The 24,069-nt window shown below is 47.2% G+C and overlaps 1 protein-coding gene across 1 annotated transcript in view; it reads left to right on the top strand.

Moving 5' to 3' along the window:
- The first annotated feature begins 1,230 nt into the window (after positions 1-1,230).
- The window catches only part of syt19 (synaptotagmin XIX), a 77,769-nt gene continuing 54,930 nt past the window's right edge, over positions 1,231-24,069 (top strand). The window contains exon 1 of the mRNA XM_038808203.1: positions 1,231-1,301. The gene's annotated coding sequence lies outside the window, so the exon portion shown is untranslated. The remainder of the gene's footprint in view (positions 1,302-24,069) is intronic.

The raw sequence follows: 24,069 nt of genomic DNA, 5'->3' as shown, positions 1-24,069 counted from the left end.
TGAAAAAGAACCCTTTATCCCCTCTCGCTGTTTCCTGCCCATGCCAATTCTCTATCCATGCCAATATACTCCCTCCAACACCATGGGCTCTTATCTTATGACCTTTTGTGAGGTACCTTGTCAAACTCCTTCTGGAAGTCCAAATACAACATATCTGTCCACTCTAATTAACACTAACTCGAAATAAATTAGTCAGTCATGATTTACCTTTCACAAAGCTATGCTGAGCCTCCTTGATTAGTAAGTAGTATAACCTTGAATTTACTTCGATACATATTATACCAGTACATTAAACAATGAGATAAGTGTATGTGTACTTTCAAAAAAAGTAAGTGATTGTACATATATGAGATTGACCTTGAATGTCTGATAGACAAAATGGGAGGTTGTTTTCTCTCAAACTGTTATTTCCACTCAGAAAACCACTAAAGATTGAACCTACACATAAAGCACAAATGCGGTCCAGTTCAGTTTTGACAGCTATAAATCAATGGTGGCATTGGAAAACCTCCAAAGTGGGTCAGACTCACTGAAGCATTGCATGTGACCTAGAGGAAAGAACAGGCTGGCATTACTCCAGTTGCCGGATTGCCGACAAAATCTAATACTGTTTTTTTTTTTAGAAAATATTTTATTAAGGCATTTATAATTGTAACTACCAAGTATCAAAGGAAACAGAACAAGATAAACAACCCCCCCCCCCCCCCCCCCTCCATAACAAACCTCAGCCAACATGGCTTACACAAACAGGACCTCCTCCCCCCCCCCCCTTTTCACTGGTCTTCTTCACCTTACTCAACCCTCCCCATGTCTCCCTTCACCCCCCCCCCCCCACCCCACCCTCGCTGACAGCAAACCCCTGCAGCGATCCCTAATACTGTTTTCAGGCAAATTGTTTTGGTGTTAATGCGAACCCAGAATTCATGATATTTTCCAAAAAATAAAACAAACTTGGACCTCGCACATTCATCCTGGTAAAATACGTAGAATCAAGTAACTGCCGTTATTGCCAGCATTTTGGTCTCTTACTATTTTGTATTTTGCTTCTTGATTCAGTTCACCAAAAACTGGTGTCAAATGACTTCCAAAACACTCGGGATGCACTTTTGTTCTTGCTTACCTGGAATAAGGACAGAATGAGCTAAAGGTGTAGAGTTTAAATATTAACTAAGGCGTTCACTGGTGATTTGAATATTGCTTCACTTGTTTTACTTGTGTTCATCCTCGCTTGGTTCTCAGGAACAGAGTATGGTTGACAAGTTGAGTGAAGGTTCTTTTTTCCGGTAGACTTAAACTCACAGGTAAAGTAAAGGGGCTTTCTATATTCTTGAACTTAAAGTTTGACTTAGTGATTTTTATTGCCTGTTTAGGAATCTTAAACTAAGATTAGGGCAACGTGTTACCAGAGACCTGATCACGTAATGCTGATTTGCTGATCTGTTTACTTTTCATAGCAATGTCAAGTCCTAATGTAGGTGAAGCACTGTACTGACAATATTGAGTCTATTCCGCAAAAGCACCCAAGTTATTTATTCTTTATGTTGATTCATTATTAAGTTCTGCATGTTTAAAACCTTTAGCAAGATTGTGTAGGTGAGCTTGGGTAATTGCAGCATCAGTCTGTTGTCGCAGTTTTCTGTTTTTTGTTGGTGTGGCCACTTTGGCAGGTTGGAATTAGTATGACCTCATAAGCTGAATAACCGGTGATTTACAGGCTCACATATTGCTCAGAGAATTTATTCAAATCAGTCTTGCAGACCAAGAAATGTGAAGTTTGGTTCCTGGTCCATGCTCTGTTAGAGGTGTTGCAACTGGTTTCAGCACCCTGATTTGGGAAGGGGAAAATAATTATGGCTCCCTACTCTTGGCTATGTTCCACGAGAACTTGTTTTGGATGTCGAATTAGACCTGAATCAGGCCTGGCTGTTGAATAACACACTAATTTGACTAATGTCAAGACTCGCATGTGAATAATGGCCACTTAGGAGTACCAGAGGGCGATATCTGTGTAACTGTACCTTAATAAATAATCATTGCCACCAGGAAAGATAAGAGGGGAAAAGTTTGCTGAATGAATGAAGAAAAGGGACAAAACGCACATTTAACTGCTTCAATGTTCAATGTTGGCCCTGAGCTGAAGTTCAATCAAATGCCATTTGTGTAACGATTTACCTTACGTATGTTTTAACTTCATGTTAAGAGTCAAGAGCTGCACCTCTTGTGTCTATTTTAGGGAAGTCAAATATTTAACATAAATTCTTGTCTTAATGCCAAAATATAAATTAACAAGTAAGCTGTGCATTTTGTAGCTGCTAAGTCAGATAGATGCCTGCTTGGCCCTTTCTTCTTACTAAGGCTGGTAAGTTATACCAGAGCAAATTTTAAAATACAATGCTAGCTGAAGTTTGTTACTTACAGTAAAATGGGCAAAATCAAACTTTCAATCATGCGCTGTTTCCCTGATGGTTAGCATATTAAAAAATGCGCATTTTAAAATCAATTGCTTGACTAGGAGCCAAAGATGGTCATCAGCAAGTACAGAGGTAATAGAGCAATGGGACTTGCTGTGAGTTAAGACCCAGGCAGCAGAATTTTGGATGACCTCAAGTTTATGGAAGGTAGAATGTGGGAGGCTGACCAGGAGTGCATTGGGATAGTCAAGTTTAGAGGTAATGAAGGTATGAATGAAGGTTTCAGTAGCAGAGGAGCTGACACAGGGGTAAAGTTGAATGATGTTATGGTGGTGCAAATAAATAGTTTTGGCAATGGTACTCATATAAAGTTAGAAGCTCTTTTTGAGGTGAAATGTGACACTAAATTTCTCAGCCGTGCGCCGTTTGTTGCCGATGGGATTCTATCTTCCCGCTGATTGTCAATGGGATTTCCTATTGAAACCACCCCAAGCCACCACAAAACCAGCTGGCGGAGCTCCGCTGCCAGCGGGAAAATTGAATCACGCGACCGGTGAATTCCGGCCCTACTCTTCCCAATATTTGATTGGAGGAAATTTTTCCTCCTTCCTTGCTGAATGTTGCATGAGCATTTTGGTAATTACCCAACAATGGAGCAGTCAAAAGAGGTGGTGGTGAGGTAGAGGCTGGGAGACATCAGCCTACTGTGGAAATTAATGCTGTACCTTCGAAGTATGTCATCAGGGGGCAGCATATAGATGAGAAATAGATGGGGGCCAAGGATATATCCTTGGGGGGGGGGGGGGGGGGGTGAACACCACAGGTGCTGCTGGAGAAGCAGAAAGAAGGGACATTACAAATGATTCTCTGGCTACGAATTGGCAAATAAGAATGGAACCGTCTGAGAGCAAACCCACCCAGCTGGATGGCTGTGGAGAGGGGCTGGGGCTGGATGGTGTGGTCAATGATTTAAAAGTCAAGAAGGACGAGGAGGGAAATTTTACCTTTGTCACAGTCACATAGATGTCATTTGTGGCTTGGATAAGAGCTATTTTGATTTAATTGAAATTAGTCATCATGCCAGTTCACTTTATCCCAGAAAAGAAAGGCCTGTGTTGGATTCTGAAAGAATAAGACTCACCCCCCCAATAATGGCTCATGAAATCTTCCACAAGCTGAATATAATGAGATCCTCCATACATCCGAGGAGAAACTGAGAACAGGTTGACATGGTTATGGTGTGCTTCAGGTGTCTAGATTGATCTGAGGGCATTCAGCAATGTTTTTTTTTGTCCAACATTGTCGTCCTAAGAAGCACTGGAGGAGAAAGAAGACATGAAAGGCAACTTTTTGGTGGTTTCAGGAGGCATTTTTGCTGCTCACATACATGAGACCTTTTCTCCAATTCCATGTCAATCACTTAATTCACAATGATGTCTAAATCTTCCTTGTCTCATTAAAAAAATGCCATCAACTGCAGATCCTTCTGGTTAAGTAATTCAGCAAGCTTCCATTCATAGAATCATAGAACCTTAGAATTTACAGTGCGGAAGGAGGCCATTCAGCCCATCGAGTCTGCACCGATCCTTGGAAAGAGCCATTCACATTGCCTGGTGAAAGCAACTTCCAAATCTTTCCAAGGTCAATTAAACCTGATTTTGCAAATATTGAAAATTTAGGTTTGTACACCTGCACCCATATAGTGAGGGTGTGCGGTGGATGGTGAACCATGTAATGTTAGTCTGACTCCTGCTTTGAATCAGTATAGGTGCAGAGAGAGCTTGGCTTATAGCTTATTTGTTGGCGGCATGGTAGCACAGTGGGCAGCACGGTAGCACAGTGGCGAGCACTGTTGCTTCACAGCTCCAGGGTCCCAGGTTCGATTCCCAACTTGGGTCACTGTCTGTGCGGAGTCTGCACGTTCTCCCCGTGTCTGAGTGGGTTTCCTCGGGGTGCTCCGGTTTCCTCCCACAAGTTCCGAAAGACGTGCTGTTAGGTAATTTGGACATTCTGAATTCTCCCTCTGTGTACCCGAACAGGCGCCGGAATATGGCGACTAGTGGATTTTCACAGTAACTTCATTGTTGTGTTAATGTAAGCCTACTTGTGACAATAAAGATTTTTTTTAAAGTGCAAACTCAGGTGAGGAAACAGCTTAAAGGGCTTCAGCTCACTACTAAAGTGAGTTATCGTATTGGCAAAACGTCCATTGCCCAGTGGTGACAATAAAAATGAACATTCACCTGAAGAAGGAGCCGTGCTCCGAAAGCTCGTGTTTGAAACAAACCTGTTGGACTTTAACCTGGTGTTGTAAGACTTCTTACAATAAAAATGAACTCAGTGATTTCATTCCAGTAATACCTGATTTTCATTCTGCTGAGGATGAACGTTTACTGTTCGGTTTCTAATGGCACAATGAAATCACTTATCGCTTTGATGTTGAAGAGTTGGATGTCCTGTTGCGGGAGAAAAGGAATGTACCCTTATCTTGGACTGAAGGCCACCCTCCAGTAAAAATACAGGGAGCAGCTAAACGGAGGGAGATCAGCAATGGAGTCACCCAACTCCTCTGTGAGTGTCTGCCTATGAGGAAGCGTTGAGTGCTGCTAACAGGGACAAAGCAAAGGTGAAAGTGCTTCTCACAACTGTACAAAGATTTAATTGGGACTTGCCACACTCTCTTTGAGGTACCATTTCCAGCGTAATAAGCGACCTTTTGCTCGCACTGTCTTGCATGGCACGCCTTTGTTGATGGTGGAGGTGGCAGCTTATGAAAAGCAACGGGATGGTGATTTGTCCAGCATGAGGTGCTCCTTTGCTATTGGGATCCTATTTTGTTGACTCAGCAGCCATGGCTGTGGAGAATGGCTCTGCTTCCATAATGATCATCTGCCTGGTATTTAATCTCCTTTAAAACAGTCTCTGCGGATCACCACATGATAAAAACTATCACAGTTGCTTCCTGGAGATCTGCCACCAATATTGTCTGACAATATCTTCATGATCCAACATTCACCTGAGGAAGGAGCAGTGCTCCGAAAGCTAGTGTTTGAAACAAACCTGTTGCACTTTAACCTGGTGTTGTAAGACTTCTTACTGTGCTCACACCAGTCCAACGCCGGCATCTCCACATCACAACATATCCAGGTACAGGCTTTGGGAGAGTGATCGATTGGCCTTAATGCTACTGGGATCATTACACCAACAATTTTTGACCCTTCAATAACCTGCCTTTGGGATCTCACTTATTCAGTACTTTTGGAATCTCCAAACAACTATTCATGATAAAAGCAAATTACTGTGGATGCTGGAATCTGAAACCATAGAGAAAATGCTGGAACGTCTCAGCAGGCCTGGCAGCATCTGTAAGGAGAGAAAAGAACAAACGTTTCGCGTCCAGATGACTCTTTGTCAAAGTTAACAGACAGAGAAAGTGGGAAATATTTATACTGTGGAGTGAGAATGAAAGATGAGTTATAGCCACAGAAACCCAGGGAAACCACGTGCTAATGACCACAGATACCAAGAGGAAAGAGTGCTAATGGCAGTCCCCAGAGAGAACAAAAGGCGTGAAAGGCCAAACAGCAGAGAAACTAACATCAGAGGGTAAACTGTGACAGATGGAGATGTGGGGGAAAGGGAAGGGGGAAGCAAAGGGGAGAAAGGGTAAGGAAAGGTGGATAAGATGGGGAGGGGTGGTAAATCTACATAAAGAAAGACAAGAGAGAAAGAAATGGTCAAAGACGGTTAAAATGAAGTGGGATGAAAACAAATGGATCGAGGTGGGCTAGTGGGCTAATCATCTGAAGTTGTTGAATTTGATGTTGAGACTGGAAGGCTGTAGCGTGCCTAACCGGAAGATGAGATTTTGCTCCTCCAGTTTGCATTGAGCTTCACTGGAACATTGCAGCAGGCCAAGGACAGACATGTGGGCATAGGAGCAAGGTCTTGTGTTAAAATGGCAAGCAACAGGAAGGTCAGGGTCCTGAATGTGCACAGGCCGAAGATGCTCAGCAAAGCGATCACCCAGTCTGCGTTTGGTCTCTTCGATATAGAGGAGACCACATTGGGAGCAGTGAATGCAGTAGACCAGATTGAAAGAGGTGCAAGTGAAACGCTGCTTAACCTGGAATGAGTGTTTTGGGCCTGGGATGTTAAGCATGGAAGAGGTAAAGGGGCAGGTGTTACACCTTCTGCGATTGCATGGGAAGGTGCCATGGGTGATGGGAGAGGTTCTGGGAATGGTGGACGAGTGGACTAGATTATCTTGGAGGGAACGGTCTCTGCGGAATGCTGATAGAGGGAGTGAAGGGAAGATGTGTTTGGTGGTGGCATCACGCTGGAGTTGGCGAAAATAGCAGAGGATTATACTTTGCATACAGAGGTTGGTGGGGTGAAATGTGAGAACGAGGGGGACTCTATCCTTGTTCTGGGAGGGAGGGGAGGGGGTGAGGTAGTGGCACGGGAGATGGACTGCACACCGTTGAAGCCCCTGTTAACAACTGTAGGTGGGAAATCACGGTTGAGGAAGAAGGAGCACATTTTCGAAGCAGCATTTTGGAAAGTGGCATCATCGGAACATATACAACGGAGGCGAAGGAGCTGCGAGAAAGGGATGGAGTCCTTACAGGGTATAAGGTGAGAGGAGCTGTCGTCCAGATAGCTGTGGGAGTCAGTGGGCTTGTAGTGGATATTAGTAGATCGCCTATTGCATGATAACCTCTGTGGTGATCACAAGTTAACCAGATGCAACACAACTGAGCGACCACTAGAGGGAGCACGGGAGAGCCATATAAATAGATCAGGACAGGAAGTGAGGACACACTCTTCACAGCAGGGGGGCTGGTAAGCAGGACACACAGCAAGCAAAGCTGGTAGTTAGCACTGGAAGGTAGTTCTAGGTCGAGCTCTGGAAACTGAACGAACTCACAATAAAGCATCTTCTCCACACTTGAGACTACGAGCTTTATTAAGACACGATCACAGTGAGACTGACAGTTCTCAGCTTGTCTGTACAGAAGCACAGAGTCGGGCCACCCAACAGTCCAGAGAGACGATGCCGAAAGAAAACATGCAGATTTTGACTCCAGAAGAGGAGCACCTGGAGCCCAGAGAGACAACGCCAAAAGAAACCATGCAGATTCTGACTCCAGAAGAGGAGCACCTGGAGTCCAGAGACATCAAACAAAAAGAAACCATGCAGATTTTGACTCCAGAAGAGGAGCACCTGGAGTCCAGTGAGATAACATCAACAGAAATCATGAAGATTTTAACTCCAGAAGCGGAGCACCAAGAGTCTAGAGAAACCACGTCAACTGAAATCATGCAGATTTGGACTCCAGAAGAGGAGCGCCGAGAGTCCACAGACACCGCGTCAAATGTAATCGAGAAGACTTTGACTCCGGAAGACGAGCACCAAGAAAGCAAAGATGCGGAATCCAATTCTCCACAACTGATTGATGTCACCTGCACCGATGCAACATCAGATCATTCGCACCACTCGCGAGAAGACGAGCACCAAGAAAGCAAAGATGCGGAATCCAATTCTCCACAACTGATTGATGTCACCTGCACCGATGCAACATCAGATCATTCGCACCACTCGCGAGACGGAATGCTCAATGACTCAAATTATCCACTCGGGACACTCATAGAGTATAACAAGAAAAACAAAAGTCAAAAGAAACACAGCAAGAACAAAAACAACATGAAGCGCGACAAGACCAACAACAATAGCAAGAAGCACAGCAGAAACGAGAACGACAACAGCAAGAAGAAAAGCAACATGAAGCGCGACAAGACAAACAACAATAGCAAGAAGCACAGCAGAAACGAGAACGACAACAGCAAGAATAAAAGCAACATGAAGCGCAACAAGACAAACAACAACGTCAGGCACAAAGATAGCGACAACGACAGAGGCAGAAACAACAAGAATGGCAACAAACACAACAAAGTCAGGAGCAAAGATAGCGACAACAACAAAGACGGAAACGACAAAAACAGCGACAAGTACGGCAACGGAAACAACAAAAACAGAAACAACAGAAACAACAGCAATGAAACAACGACTTGTACACAGTGGCAAAGCACACCAGCATCCAAGGCGGATGAGACAATAAATCAACACCACAAGCACAGAAAAAAGTCCATGCCAGTCAACATCAGTGATGTGACCATGCAGACACCTCGGGATGACGCATTGGGTACTTAAGATAACAAGGAACACCAACAACATTCACAGCGGACTTGCAATATCAATATCACCACGTCATCAACAACAAAAAGGAAAAAAAAGCTCTGAACAAATTCATCAAGTTTGGACTCATAAATGTTTTTATTAAGATTGGACATATAAATACATTGGCTTTGTTAACTAAGGCAATAGCATCATCACTTGTATAGATACGCATATCATAAGTTACTGTTTTGTATAAAATTTCTTTAATGATGTACAGAAACTATGTAATGAGAAAAAGGGGGATGTGGTGATCGTAGATTGACCAGATAAAAAAAAAACAACAGAGCAAACACGAGCGGGAGAGCTATAAATACACTGGGACAGGATGTTCAATTTTCTTTAACGATGTTCAGAAAATATGTTAAGAGAAAAAGGGGGTGGTGGTGATCACAAGTTAACCAGATGCAACACAACTGAGCGACCACTAGAGGGAGCACGGGAGAGCCATATAAATAGATCAGGACAGGAAGTGAGGACACACTCTTCACAGCAGGGGGGCTGGTAAGCAGGACACACAGCAAGCAAAGCTGGTAGTTAGCACTGGAAGGTAGTTCTAGGTCGAGCTCTGGAAACTGAACGAACTCACAATAAAGCATCTTCTCCACACTTGAGACTACGAGCTTTATTAAGACACGAGGAACAACACAACCTCTTCCTCAACTAAAGTGTGTACCTGATGTGGGAGCAGAAGTTTTCTGTGGAAAGCCATTTAAGCTTCAGTGGGCTGCTACGGAATAGTGTTACTTTGCTACTGATGTAAATTCAAAAATATATTTTATATCTTTTTCCAGTTTACCATTATTTGCCTTTCATAACAAATGCCTTCCAATAAATGTAAGCATTAGGGGTGAGCAGAAGGACGTTGCATTGAGTTCTGTTGAAATTCCCTCCCAGAGGGGGACAAACTCTGAATCTTGCTGCAGCAGAAACCATTCTGATGGTACCTTCCCCTTTAAGCTGCTGCAGACCTTTAATTATGCATCTGCACAGTATTCCTTTTCCAATTAGGCCGACTCTGGAAGTTACACCAGTGGCACCTCTCTAGACCACTTATGTTTAAACACGAACCTTAATGGAATCTCCAGGAATTGGTGTCAAAAATGAAAGAAGTGTTTCATTCCCCAGCAGTAACATCATTCAATTTTCTGCCCATAAGTATTGTGTTCTGTTATGAATGCAAGGCTTTATAAGAAGGTTATGCTTTGGACTGTCTTGTTTAGCTTAAAACAACACAGAATGCACTGGAAAGAGGGGTGGTATGACGTTTTATTGGACCAGTGAAAAGCAGAGGTGACTTGGTTACCATGTGGACATGGGACCCAGGTCAAATTCTATTGAAATCCATGTGCCAGGTTTTACCTGAAAACAAGGGAAGTGTATATGGCTTGCCATTGGTCAACAGACAGACTCTTAGGTAATCTGATTAGAAAAAAATTGGACAGAGAGAAAAAGAGACGGAGAGAGTCCCGGAGAGAGAGATAGGGAAACAGCAGCTGTTGCAAGCAGGGGGGGGGGGGGGGGGGGGACTGTTTTCAGTTAGCTACCAGGCAGAAGTCTGCCTTGTCCTCTGGCTGAAGAGAAGGAACCTGCAGACATTTAAAGATACTGGAAAATTTTCCCTGGCAAAGCTGGGAGAAGGAAACACCAGAGTGATCTTTGCTGCTAGAAGTTGTTTTCGTAATGCTCAGAAGACTGAGGGACGTGACCTTCACTGGCCATTACAACTCAGCAAAATGAGGAATAGAGAGCCTAAACTGGGAATAACTTTGGGCTGGTTTCTGTAAAGACTGCAATACTGCGGAGGGTATACTGTAAAATGCAATCGCAATATGGGTTTTCGAATGTGTTACCACCCGAATAAGGGATATCTTTTCTGTCGTTTGGAGAATCAGTAGTCTACTAAGTAATGTTTAATGCTGTTAATTTTAATTTCTTTGTTACAGTAAAGTCTTAAAACTTAAAATCTTGTCATGCGATTCCTTTTAAGTCGGTCACTGGAAATTCAAATCTTTTAAAAGAATTATCAGTCTCTATGGGATCGCAACAATTCACTGAAGAAAAAAGCCTCCTTCTATGCCGCAAAACTGTGAAAAAAGACTGTTAGCACAAACACTTGTATGTGGTTTTGTTGTAGAACCAGCTTCTGTCTCTGTTTATTTCCAGCATTGGTTGAAGACACTTCTTATATGTTAGATGGCATACCTGATAGCAGCCGGTAACTAAATTACAATTGATGTGAAGGTTTTGATACCAAGCAGATATAATAGAGCCAGCTGAATGCATTATTCTGCATTCCTTTGGTAAAGTATGCAAATAACATCCAATTACATAGAACATAGAACATTACAGCGCAGTACGGGCCCTCCGGCCCTCGATGTTGCGCCGACCCGTGAAACCATCTGAAGCCTATCTTTTTTTTTTTTTTTTTTTAATTTTTTTATTGGAATTTTTTGCAGAAAATATAACAAAAAGTATAGCAAAAAGCAGTAATATGCAACTAACAGCCCCATAACACCCACAATTCCCCCCATACCGTAACATCACATGTATCACATTCCCCCACCCCCCCCCCCCAAACAAGAGAACTTAACCATAAATTAAAATTAGATAAATCAAATTTAAATAAAATAAGCTAACACTTCTCAGGTACCTGAAACTCTTCACTGCCCTCCTGAAGGGGAGCCTCCCAATTCCCTCCTCCTGATCTCCCGGGTGCACTACAAATACCTCGCTCTTTCCTAAGTTCAGCTTATAGCCCGAGAAGCCCCCAAATTCCGCTAACAGTTCCATCACCCCCGGCATTCCCCCCTCTGGGTCCGCCACATATAACAGCAGGTCGTCTGCATACAGCGATACCCGGTGCTCCTCCCCCCCCCGCACCAGACCCCTCCACTTCCCTGACTCCCTCAACGCCATGGCCAGCGGTTCAATCGCCAGTGCAAAGAGCAGGGGGGACAGGGGACACCCCTGCCTGGTCCCACGATAAAGCCTAAAATACTCCGATCTCCTTCCATTTGTGACTACACTCGCCATCGGCGCCGCGTAAAGCAGCCTCACCCATTTGATGAATCCCTCCCCAAATCCAAACCTCTCCAGCACCTCCCATAGGTACCCCCATTCAACTCTATCAAACGCCTTCTCTGCATCCAGCGCCACCACTATCTCCGCCTCCCCCTCCACTGCCGGCATCATGATAACATTGAGCAGTCTCCGCACATTCGTGTTGAGCTGCCGCCCCTTGACAAACCCTGTCTGATCTTCATGAATTACCTCTGGCACACAATCCTCTATCCTGGTAGCCAGGATCTTCGCCAGCAACTTAGCGTCTACGTTAAGGAGTGAAATAGGCCTATATGATCCGCACTGCAAGGGGTCCTTATCCCGTTTTAGGATCAAAGAGATCAGTGCCCGCGACATCGTCGGGGGCAAAGCCCCCCCCTCCCACGCCTCATTGAAAGTTCGCACCAGCAGGGGACCCACCAGGTCCGCATATTTTTTGTAAAATTCTGCTGGGAACCCGTCCGGCCCCGGGGCCTTACCTGACTGCATTTGCCCAATCCCCCTGACTAGCTCCTCCAACTCTATCGGCGCCCCCAGCCCCTCAACCAGCCTCTCTTGAACCCTTGGGAAACATAGCCTGTTCATGAAGCTCTCCATCCCCTCTCTCCCCCTCGGAGGTTCCGACCGGTACAATCCCTCGTAAAAGTCCCTAAAGACCCCGTTTACTTCTGTCCCCTTCTGCACTACATTATCTGAAGCCTATCTGACCTACACTATTCCATTTTCATCCATATGTCTATCCAGTGACCACTTAAATGCCCTTAAATTTGGCGAGTCTACTACTGTTGCACGCAGGGCGTTCCACACCCCTACTACTCTCTGAGTAAAGAAACTGCCTCTGACATCTGTCCTATATCTATCACCCCTCAATTTAAAGCTATGTCCCCTTGTGTTGGTCATCACCATCCAAGGATAAAGACTCTCACTGTCCACCCTATCTAACCCTCTGACTATCTTATATGTCTCTATTAAGTCACCTCTCAGCCTTCTCCTCTCTAACGAAAACAACCTCAAGTCCCTGAGCCTTTCCTCGTAAGACCTTCCCTCCATACAAGGCAACATCCTAGTAAATCTCCTCTGAACCCTTTCCAAAGCTTCCACATCCTTCCTATAATGTGGTGACCAGAACTGAATTACAGGTGGGGCTACAGGATTACGGGGATAGGGCGGGGAAGTGGGCCTAAATGGGTGGCTCTTTCTGAGGGTCATTGCAGACTTGATGGGTTAAATGGCCTCCTTCAGCACTGTAGAGATTCTATGGATTCTGTATCCTTATTAGCTTTGGCATGGAGTGCACCACACATTGCTAATGCATTTCTGGTTCAAACTGTGCAGTTTCAGTAAAAACAATATTCATCCTGTGCACTGTTGTGTTTATCAAGTAAAAATCTTAAAGATGGTTACTATAAGGTTTGCAACACAAGCGTTCTGTCTCGTGGCAATAGAGCAAAAAAGGATAATTCATCAGGATTTGTGTGAACATGTGAGAGGCAATGCTTTCCACAAAGAACTGGGGTGGGATTCTCCGGGAATTGGTGGGGCAGGTAGACACAGTGCAGTGGAGTGGCGGGAACCACTGCGGTGCCGGACCGCCCCAAAGGTGCGGAATCCTCCACACCTTCAGGGGCTAGGCCGGCGCTGGAGTGGTTTGCGCCCCGCCGGCCAGTGTGGAGGGCCTTTGGCGCCGCGCCAGCCTGGGCCGAAGGGGCTCCGCCGGCCGGCGCGGGTCTGCGCATGCGTGGGAGCATCAGTGTCTGCTGACGTCATCCCTGTGCATGCGCAGGGGTGTTCAACTTCGTGCCGGACATTGTGGAGGCTTATACCGGCCGGCGCGTCGGAATAGAGTGCCCCCACAGCACAGGCCTGCCCACGGATCGGTGGGCCCCAACCGCGGGCCAGGCCACCGTGGGGGCACCCCCCGGGGCCAGATCGCCCTGCGCCCCCCTGAGGACCCCGGAGGCCGCCCACGGAGCTGGGTCCCGCCGGTAGGGACCTACCTTTATTTATGCCGGAAAGACCCGGTAAAAACAGGCGGGAACCCGGCCCATCGCGCTGGAGAATCGCCCGGGGGGGGGGGGGGGGGGGGGAGGCCGTCAACTGGCACGGTGCAATTCCCGCCCAGGCCAAATCTCCGGCGCCAGAGAATTCGGCAGCCGGCGGGGGCGAGATTCCCGCTGCCCCCCAGCGATTCTCCGACCCGGCGGGGGGAGGGGGGTCGGAGAATCCCGCCCTGGTCTGTTCATTTATAGTCACTGGTGGAGTTTTGACAAGCTTGCCTCTAATGCGAACAGGCATTAATGGGCTTATAACTTCTATCAAGAAGGAGCCAAGATTACCTGGCCTTGCTGCTCCTTGTCATGTTAGCGATCGAGATAACCACTTGGGCTATATGAGGAATATAGCCAAGTGGATTACTTTTGATGTGCAGGGACATTTGTAGTGCAGGGAACATGCAGCAATCAGTTTGGGCCCAGCAAGATCTCATAAAAAGCAAATGAATGAGCGATAATCTAAGGAAGGAATGCTGGCCAACACTGGAGAACACTGTTTTTCATGCAATAATCTTTAATGTGCGTTTCGCCAAGACTTTGGATTCTCTGAGTGACCCACAATGGTCAAAGATTGAAAACATGGAACATGGAACATAAGGGCAGCAGGGTAGCATGGTGGTTAGCAGAAATGCTTCACAGCTCCAGGGTCCCAGGTTCGATTCCCGGCTGGGTCACTGTCTGTGTGGAGTCTGCACGTCCTCCCCGTGTGTGCGTGGGTTTTCTCCGGGTGCTCCGGTTTCCTCCCACAGTCCAAAAGATGTGCGGGTTAGGTGGATTGGCCATGCTAAATTGCCCGTAGTGTCCTAATAAAAGTAAGGTTGGGGGGGGGGGGTTGTTGGGTTACGGGTATGGGGTGGATACGTGGGTTTGAGTGGGGTGATCATGGCTCGGCACAACATTGAGGGCCGAAGGGCCTGTTCTGTGCTGTACTGTTCTATGTTCTATGTTCTATTATCATTGCCCTTGGCTTGCAGACAAACCAGGCAAGTTAACATATGAATGTAGCATAACCTGTTATTTCTGCATTAAACCACAGGAAGTGCTTACTTAGAAAATACTTTGTTGTTGGCAAATGTTAAGAGTTGTGGATTATCCATAATACACAGTGGCCAGAATTCTCCGGTTGTTGCGGTTCATTTTTCCCGCCGGCAGAGCACGTCGCCAGCCGGTTTCCCGGAGGCTACGGGATGGTTACAATGGGAACTCCCATTGTCAAGCGGCAGGTAGGCAGAATTTCACCGTCAGCGATCGGCGCGGCTGGGGGGGACTGGAGAGTCCAGCCCACTGTGGAAGGATACATTAAACTTGAAAAAGCCTCAGTAGGCATGGCTCTTCAACATTTCTCTTTCTTTTGTTGACAAATATTTGTACATATTTTAATAAACTTGTAAGGCAGCTGTTTGCTTCTCAATTTGCAGTGACCTGTAAAAAAAAATCGTCTTTGTAGTCCTTCAGTGAAGCATAAACGATTGAGTTGTTGTTTAATTAAAGACCTGAAGCCTCATAATTATTTAGCATATTTCATCATTGTAATGATTTAAAATCATAATATAATCATCAAGTTTGAAAATCAGTTGCTTATCGTGAGGTAGCACAAACACTGGAGAATGTATGGACGTAATTCAACAGACTTCAAACTAAGTCGGCTATCGGGCATCTTTAACAGGGTGTTTCTCGCAATTCAATGGCACTTCACATTTTTTTGGGCCTCAGAGAGTTTCTCCATGCCGAGCCGCACTTAGAGGAATTTCATAGAATTTCATAGAACTTACAGTGCAGAAGGAGGCCATTCGGCCCATCGAGTCTGCACCGGCTCTTGGAAAGAGCGCCCTACCCAAGGTCAACACCTCCACCCTATCCCCATAACCCAGTAACCTTACCCAACACTAAGGGCAATTTTGGACAATAAGGGCAATTTAGCATGGCCAATCCACCTAACCTGCACATCTTTGGACTGTGGGAGGAAACCGGAGCACCCGGAGGAAACCCACGCACACACGGGGAGGATGTGCAGACTCTGCACAGACAGTGACCCAAGCCGGAATCGAACCTGGGACCCTGGAGCTGTTGTGGAGCTATCCACAATGCTACCGTGCTGCCCCCGCGATTGGGGGCCGCCCCGCCAATTTCGCAGGAAAGGCTCCTCACAGAACAGGTTGCCATTCTGGAAGGCTGCCCCAATCTCCCCCCTCCGCCTTTCAGGTCCCTCCCCCCCTCCCCCCCTTTTTGGCACCCCACCTACATCCCAACCATGGGGAGGCCCCCAGGAACCCCACCTCTTCACCCTTCCCCCCCCACACCTGGTAAGGCCCCCTTGGGCCGACCCTGGAAGTGTCAACCTGGCACCCAGGTGCCCTGGCACCGCTAGCCCCGGTGACCTGAAAGTGCTCCTGCAATCCGGGCCATTCCATATGGGCACCCTGGCAGTGCCACCTCGGCACCCTGGCAGCACCAGGTTGGCACTGCCAGGCTGCCAAGGCACCGGGTGCCAGAGGGAGAGCCAGGGCGCAACCCTGCCCTGTCCCTGACCACACGGGGGTCTCCAATGGCCTGGGAGAACCCCCCCAACTGCTGTTATGCCTGGTTCACATTAGTGTGGATCTGTGCTAACCAACACCCTGATGTAGTCTCCCAGGCAGGGTCGTTGAGTCACGGGCCCAGGTGAATCTGGGAATACATATTTAAATGATCCTGCTGATTTGGATCATGCCCAGTGAGTTTTTTTATCCAAATCACAATGCCTTGAGAGACTCTATTAAATATCGTGAGACATTTCAACCCCGACACCAAGATGGTTACAAACATTGCAGTTAGGTTCAAAGCACGCTACTTGAGATGCATTCAAGCGTGAAGGGAGATTAAAATAAACAATCCAGACATCTGGTTGGCCGGAAGCTGTCAATTACAGCCTACTAAAAGCTATTAGTCTTTGAAGTGAATAGAAACCTTGCAGATCAAAGGATCTCAAATGGGTTTAAAGCCTTGTGATGTGGTTTTGGCTTTCGATTAAGTTACAGTTGTTGCTTTCTAGACATCTGTCTGAGGCAGCAGGTGTGAGGCAGATGTGAGTGAAAAAGTAGCAATTTCTTTTCACTTTTTCTGCCTGGACTGCTCTTTAACTTTCAGACAGGGGTGACTGATGGGGAGGGGTTTCTCTGCTATAAGTGGGGTTTGTGCTATCGGTGTGGTTTGCTGTTATTGGGGGTTCTCTGTTAAGAGGGTTCGCTCTTATGGGGGTTCTCTGGTCTGGTGGACTCTCTGTTACGGGGATTGTTTTCTGATATGGGGGTTCCCTTTTATGGGGGATCCCTGCTATCAGAGGTTTTCTGCAATGGGGGGGTTCTCTGTTATGGGGTTCTCTGATACTGGCTGTTCCCTGTTTTTGGGGGTTCGCTGCTATGAGTGGAAGGGGTCCCTGGTGCAGGTCTTTGATGGGAGTTTCTGGTGGGGACCTCTGGTGGAGGCCTTTGGTGTGGGGGGGCTGTGCGGGTGAGGGGGGATTTTCAGGGAGGAGACCCTCCAAGGGTTTTTAGGGGAAGCTACCTTAAATACGTAACCCTTAGCCCGATGCAAGGTCCGTCACCTCAGGTCCACACTAGCAAACACTTGCACCAATCCATGCCCATATGGATCCTGGCCCAGACGGCCAGAGCATCACAGAGGCATGGAGAATCTGGTGGCTAGCCTGTCAATAGGATGTAAATGAATAATTTTGCTGACCCACTTGAATTTTCCTGCTGCCGCAGTGTGTGAGCCTCGATGCCGTCGCCATCAGGGGACCAGGGCATGGCAAACGGATTGGTGCCCAGCGCTTATCCTACTTTTTCCCCCACACAGGATTTTCTGTCGCACTGGGAACTTCATTACCAGCAGCGGGCGACGGATAATCACTTAAGCCCTCACTGCCACCCTATCCCCGTAACCCAATAAGCCCTCCTAACCGTTTTGGACACGAAGGGCAATTTAGCATGGCCAATCCACCTAACCTGCGTGTCTCTGGACTGTGGGAGGAAACCGGAGCACCCGGAGGAAACCCACGCACACACGGGGAGAACGTGCAGACTCCTCACTGAGAGTGACCCAGCGGGGAATCGAACCTGGGACCCTGGCGCTGTGAAGCCACAGTGCTAGCCACTTGCGCTACCGTGCTGCCCCAATGTAAGGGGACCAAGATGACAGGGGTGCTGGAGTGTCGGTCTCTGCAATTGTCAAACAGGTTTGAGGTTCTTTCAGCTTGTTTGGATGAGATGGGGGGACTGCAGGGTGAATGAGCTGACTGGCCATGGCTCTGTGGTACAGGAAGCTATTCAAGTACGGCGATCACAAATGAATGTAATACTAAGGGAAAGTGTAGTTCGAGGAATTGACACTGTTCTTTGCAGCTCTGGGTGAGAGTCCAGGCGGCTGTGTTGTGTGCCCAGTGTCAGGGTTCAGGACATTTGCTCAGGGCTGGAGAGGAACTTTCAGTGGGAGGGGGCCGATCCAGTGGTCTTGGTTATGTAGGTACCAATGACATAGGCAGAAAAGAAAGGAAGTTCGACATCATCAGTATGAGGAGCTGGGCACCAAATTAAAAAGCAGAATCTCAAAGTTAATCATTTCTGTATTATTAACCGAGCCATGGTCAAATTGGCACAGGACAAATAAGATTAGAGAAATAAATGTGTGGCTCAAAAGACTGATGTTGGAAAAGTAGGTTTCGGTTCATGGCACTGGCACCATGGGAAAGTGGGTTTTGTGGCGTTGAGTCGGTCTACACCTGAATTGTGCAGGGGCTGGTGTTCTAGCAAGCGGCATAATGAGGGCAGTAGAGAGGTTTTTAAACAAAATAATGGAAGCAAGGGATCAAATTTGGGAAGATGTACTAAACCAAAGAGTAGAGACAAGGCAAGAGAGAAAGGTATTAGTATAGGAAATGATAGGTAGGTCGTGACAGGGTGGGTTAGAGAGTACAAATTTAAGGATAAATCAACAAACAAGGTTAGACATGACAAATTTATTAAAGGACCAAAACGAAAGGCTCTGTATCTAAATGCATTTAGCGTTCAAAACGAAGAGGCAAACTGATAGTGCAAATAGAAATGATAAAATTCAATCTGATAGCCATTACATTCCTTTAGCCAATTTGGCATGGCTACAGGATGACATGGATTGGGACCTGAATATTGAAGTGTACATGACATTTAGGAAGGACAGGAAGTTATGAAAAGGTGAAGGGACGGCTCTGTTGATTAATGATGGTATTACAGCACATTAGAGAGGGAGGACCTATGTTCAGGAATCCAGGATGTAGAAGCGGTTTGGGTTGAGATGAGAAATGATAAAGGCAAGAAGTCACTTATGTGAATGGTGTACTAGGCCCTTTAATTGTAACTATATGGTTGGACAGAGTATAAAGGAAGAGATAATGGGAGCTTGTCAGCAAAGTACTGTAATAATCATGGGGGATTTTACTCTCCATCTTGACAGTAAAAATCAGACGGGCAAAGGTAGCATAGATGAAGTTCAAAGAATGTTTTTGGTGATTGTTTCTTAGAACAGCACATTTTGGAGCCAACCAAAGAGCAGACTATACTAGACCTGGTATTGTGGGGCTGGTTTAACACAGTTGGCTAAAGAGCTGGCTTGTTATGCAGAACAACGCCAGCAGCGTGGGTTCAATTCCAGTACCGGCCTCCCCCAACAGGCGCCTGCATGTGGCGACTAACAGTACCTTCATTGAAGCCTACTTGCACAGGTCCTTACAAAGAGCACCCCACTGAAGCCCACGTATCTACCCTATCTCGGTAATCCCACTTAACATTTTTTGGGCACTAAGGGCAATTTAGCATGGCCAATCCAATAACCCCTCCTAACCGCTTTGGACACGAAGGGCAATTTATCATGGCCAATCCACCTAACCTGCACGTCTCTGGACTGTGGGAGGAAACCGGAGCACCCGGAGGAAACCCACGCAGACACGGGGAGAATCATAGAATCATAGAATTTACAGTGCAGAAGGAGGCCATTCAGCCCATCGAGTCTGCACTTGCTCTTGCAAAGAGCACTCTACCCAAGGTCAACAACTCCACCCTATCCCCATAACCCAGTAACCCCACCCTATCCCCATAACCCAGTAACCCCACCCAACACTAAGGGCAATTTTGGACACTAAGGGCAATTTATCATGGCCAATCCACCTAACCTGCACATCTTTGGACTGTGGGAGGAAACCGGAGCACCCGGAGGAAACCCACGCACACACGGGGAGGATGTGCAGACTCCGCACAGACAGTGACCCAAGCTGGAATCGAACTTGGGACCCTGGAGCTGTGAAACGATTGTGCTATCCACAATGCTACTGTGCAGACTCCATACAGACAGTGACCCAGCTGGGAATCGAACCTGGGACCCTGGAGCTGTGAAGCAACTGTGCTAACCACTATGCTACCGTGCTGCCCAAAATGTTATATGTTGTATGACTGTTCAGTAAGTCTCATAAAGAGGTTCCAAATCTTTTATGGTTGATCATTAAATATTTATTAATAACAAATAACCATGCACCTGTCGAAAGGGTTTATCCCAACCATCCACCTGTCTAAAGGGTCAGAGAATCCCCGGGGGGTGGCGCGAATCCCGTCCCGCTGCTCCAACGCCGGCTGCCGTATTCTCCGGTGCCAGTTTTAGGGCGGCGGCAGGGATCACGCCACGCTGGTTGGGGGCCATTGGTAGCAGCCCCCCGGCAATTCTCCGGGCCCCGGTTAGCCGAGCGGCCATCGGTTTCTGGCCAGTCCCGCCAGTGTGGATTGGACATTGTCCCACACTGTGGGACCTGGCTGGTAGGCTGGCTGGTGCGGACCATGGGTGGGGGGGTGGAACCCGGACCGGGGGGGGGGGGGGGGTGGGGGGGGAGCCACAGTGGCATGGCCCGCGATCGGGGCCCGCCGATCTGCGGGTGGGCCTGTGCCGTGGGTGCACTCCTCCCTTCCGTGCCAACCCCTGTAGGGCTTCACCATGGCCGGCATGGAGAAGACACACCCCGCGCATGCAGAAGAATACACCGGCTGGTCTGCGCATGCGCTAAACCACGCCAGCGGTTCTACGCATGCGCTAACTCGCGCAGTACCTTCGGCGCCGACTGGCGCACACCAACCTCTCCGGCGCCAGCCTAGCCCCCGGAAGTGCGGAGGATTCCGCAACTTCCGGTTGGCCCAACGCCGAGTGGTTCGCGCCATATTTTACGCCGGCGTCGGGCCATCGTGGGGATTCGGGAGAATCCCGCATGTATCTTTTTGCATCAGAATGTCGGCAGTACTGTTCCCTCATCCCACATTAACCCTTGCTATGCTAGAGACCCTTATACTACATGTATGCATGGCATGCGAGTGAATTTGCTATAGATTTTGCAGGTAAATGTATGCATAAATAACCCTTTTTATTGAAAACCATGAAAAGCATGCCGTTAGATACTCAAATTGAGAGTAAACCCATGGGTTAAGAAACACCCAAATCTTCCTTTTCAAAACATACACTGATGACAGAGGGTAAAGGGAAGGGAACAGGAATTCTCTCTCATCCCTGTCCATAACAGAATTATAACTGTGTATTATCAGTACTGTAATTTTACCTTTCTTTGTGGAGCTTAAAGTTAAATGTTGCACTGTTGCATGTTAAACTTTTGAAACCACCTGAAAGCTGAAATGCTTTTATTACAACTGCGTTGCCAGTAACATAACCTTTGATGCAATTACGTCAAGATCATATTTTCCTTATTGGTCAAAACAAAGCCATATCTTTTCACCACAGAAATACCAATTATTATAATGTATAGATGTATAATATCAACCCAGCTGAATTGGTTTGATCTCCTGCTTAGGCCTATGGCTGAGATCAGTAGCCCTTGTTAAAATTATGGAAATAATAGAATGATGCTAATCACCTGGAACTGGAGGATTAGACTCTTCAACAGCCTAATTTAAACCCCTTTGACTTTCAAATTCTTCCTTTTCAAATACTCGTTTAATTCTCTATTAAGTTTCCTCTCGGCACTTGGGACCAGGGTTTGGTTCCAGCCCTGAATGAACTCTGGCTGGAGTTTGCACGTTCTCCCTGTGTCTGCTTTCTTCCGGGTGCTCCAGTTTCTTCCCACAGTATGTTTTTTTTATTCATTTGCGGACTGTGGGTCGCGTGTTAGGCCAGTATTTATTGCCCATCCCTAGTTGCCCATCAGAAGGTGGTGGTGAGTTGTTTTCTTGAACCGCTGCTGTCCTTGAGGTGTAGGTACACCCACTGTGCTGTCAGGGAGGGGGTTCCAGGATGTTGCCCCAGCGACAGTGAACGAACGGCGATATATTTCCAAGTCAGGGTGGTGAGTGACTTGGAAGAGAACTTCTAGGTGGTGGGGTTCCCAGGGATCTCCTGCTTTTGTCCTTCTAGATGGTCGTGGCCGTGGGTTTGGAAGGTGGTGTCCAAGAAAGAATGCAGCAGTTCAAGAAGAAGGCACACCATCAGGCAATTAGGAATGGATAATAAACAATAAAGGATATAGGAAAAAAAAACATTTCAGAGAGTCCACATGTGTACAGAGTTCATAAGTTCAGTCTCTGAGGTGGGCGACGAACGCTGGTTGACCGTAAGAGTGGCACACCACTCATCATTCTGGCCGACGCTGTGGACGTGGACGGGTTCAGTGCCACGCTTGGAGGACATCGTGTTCATAGTAACGACGCCAATTTGGAACGGGACCTGTGGGTCATCGCAGGCACAGTCGGAATCAAGGTCTAGAGTAGGTTCATTGATGGCAGGCTGGGTAGCCCTGACGTCTCTGTGGGGCTGGGTGGACCTCCTAAAAACAGCAGGCAGGGAAGATCTACACATTGCAGCGTAGTGGCCTCGCTTGCCACACTGCAGGCAGCGTCGGGACTTTGCGGGACATTGTCGCTTTAAGTGGGCGGAGCTGCAGTTGCCGCCGCCGGAGCGTCGGGACGTTCGTCGCGCCACCGCGCATGCGCGGGGCGATCCAGCGTAGCGTGCACCTGCGCGAAGCGATCCGTGACGTCAGCACGCTCGCTGCGTGTAAGCGTGGGACTCCGTGTAAAACGCGCAAAATGTCCGCCATCATTCATATCCAGAGCCTGGAAAGATTTAATCATTTGGACCCGTTCTGCCTCGTAGGGGGCTAGCCGCGCCGTTTCGGCAGCCAGGGTGCAGGAGTAGCGCGTGGAGGCATGTTCATGGAGCACACAGGTCTCAATGGCTGTGGAGAGAGTGAGCTGCTTTACTTTTAGTAGCTGCTGGCGCAGGGGCTCAGATTGAACACCAAAAACAATCTGGTCACGGAGCATGGAGTCAGAGGTGGACCAGTAGTTGCAGGACTGCGCAAGGACGTGGAGGTGGGTAATAAAGGACTGGAAAGGCTTGTCCTTACCCTGCGTTCGTTTCTGAAACATGTATCTCTCGATGTTTGTTCTCACTAGAACGACGGAGATTGAGGGGCGACCTGATAGAGGTCTACAAAATTACGAGGGGCATAGACAGAGTGGATAGTCAGAGGCTTTTCCCCAGGGTAGAGGGGTCAATTACTAGGGGGCATAGGTTTAAAGTGTGAGGGGAAAGGTTTAGAGTAGATGTACAAGGCAAGTTTTTTACACAGAGGGTAGTGGGTGCCTGGAACTCACTGCCGGAGGAGGTGGTGGAAGCAGGGACAATAGTGACATTTAAGGGGCATCTTGACAAACACATGAATAGGATGGGAATAGAGGGACACAGACCCATGAAGTGTAGAAGATTGTAGTTTAGTCGGGCAGCATGGTCGGCACGGGCTTGGAGGGCCGAAGGGCCTGTTCCTGTGCTGTACTTTTCTTTGTTCTTTGTTCTTTGTTCTCTGAGGCAAAAACTGTTTGTTGGGGTTGTATATCGACCCCCAAACTGTAATGGTGATGTTGGGCATGACATTCAACAGGAAATTAGAGATGCATGCAATAAAGGAACATCTGTAACTAAGGGTGACTTTAATCTGCATGTAGATTTGGAAATTAAATTAGTAACAATACTGTAGAGGAGGAATTCTTGGAGTGTGTGTGGGATGGTTTTCTGGACCAATACGTTGAGGAACCAACTAGAGAACATGCTATTCTAGTCAGAGTCCAGTATAATAAGAAAGGAATCATTGGCAATCTGGTTGAGCGAGGCCCCTTGGGATGAGCAACCATAACATGATAGAATTCTTCATCAAGGTGGAGAGAGATGTCGTTGACTCTGAGACTAGGGTCCTGAATCTAAATAAAGGAAACTACGATGGTATGAGGCATGAGTTGGCTATTATGTA

Source organism: Scyliorhinus canicula, chromosome 9 (assembly GCF_902713615.1).
Source record: "Scyliorhinus canicula chromosome 9, sScyCan1.1, whole genome shotgun sequence".
Taxonomy (NCBI): domain Eukaryota; kingdom Metazoa; phylum Chordata; class Chondrichthyes; order Carcharhiniformes; family Scyliorhinidae; genus Scyliorhinus; species Scyliorhinus canicula.
This window is presented reverse-complemented; position numbering and strand designations above follow the sequence as displayed.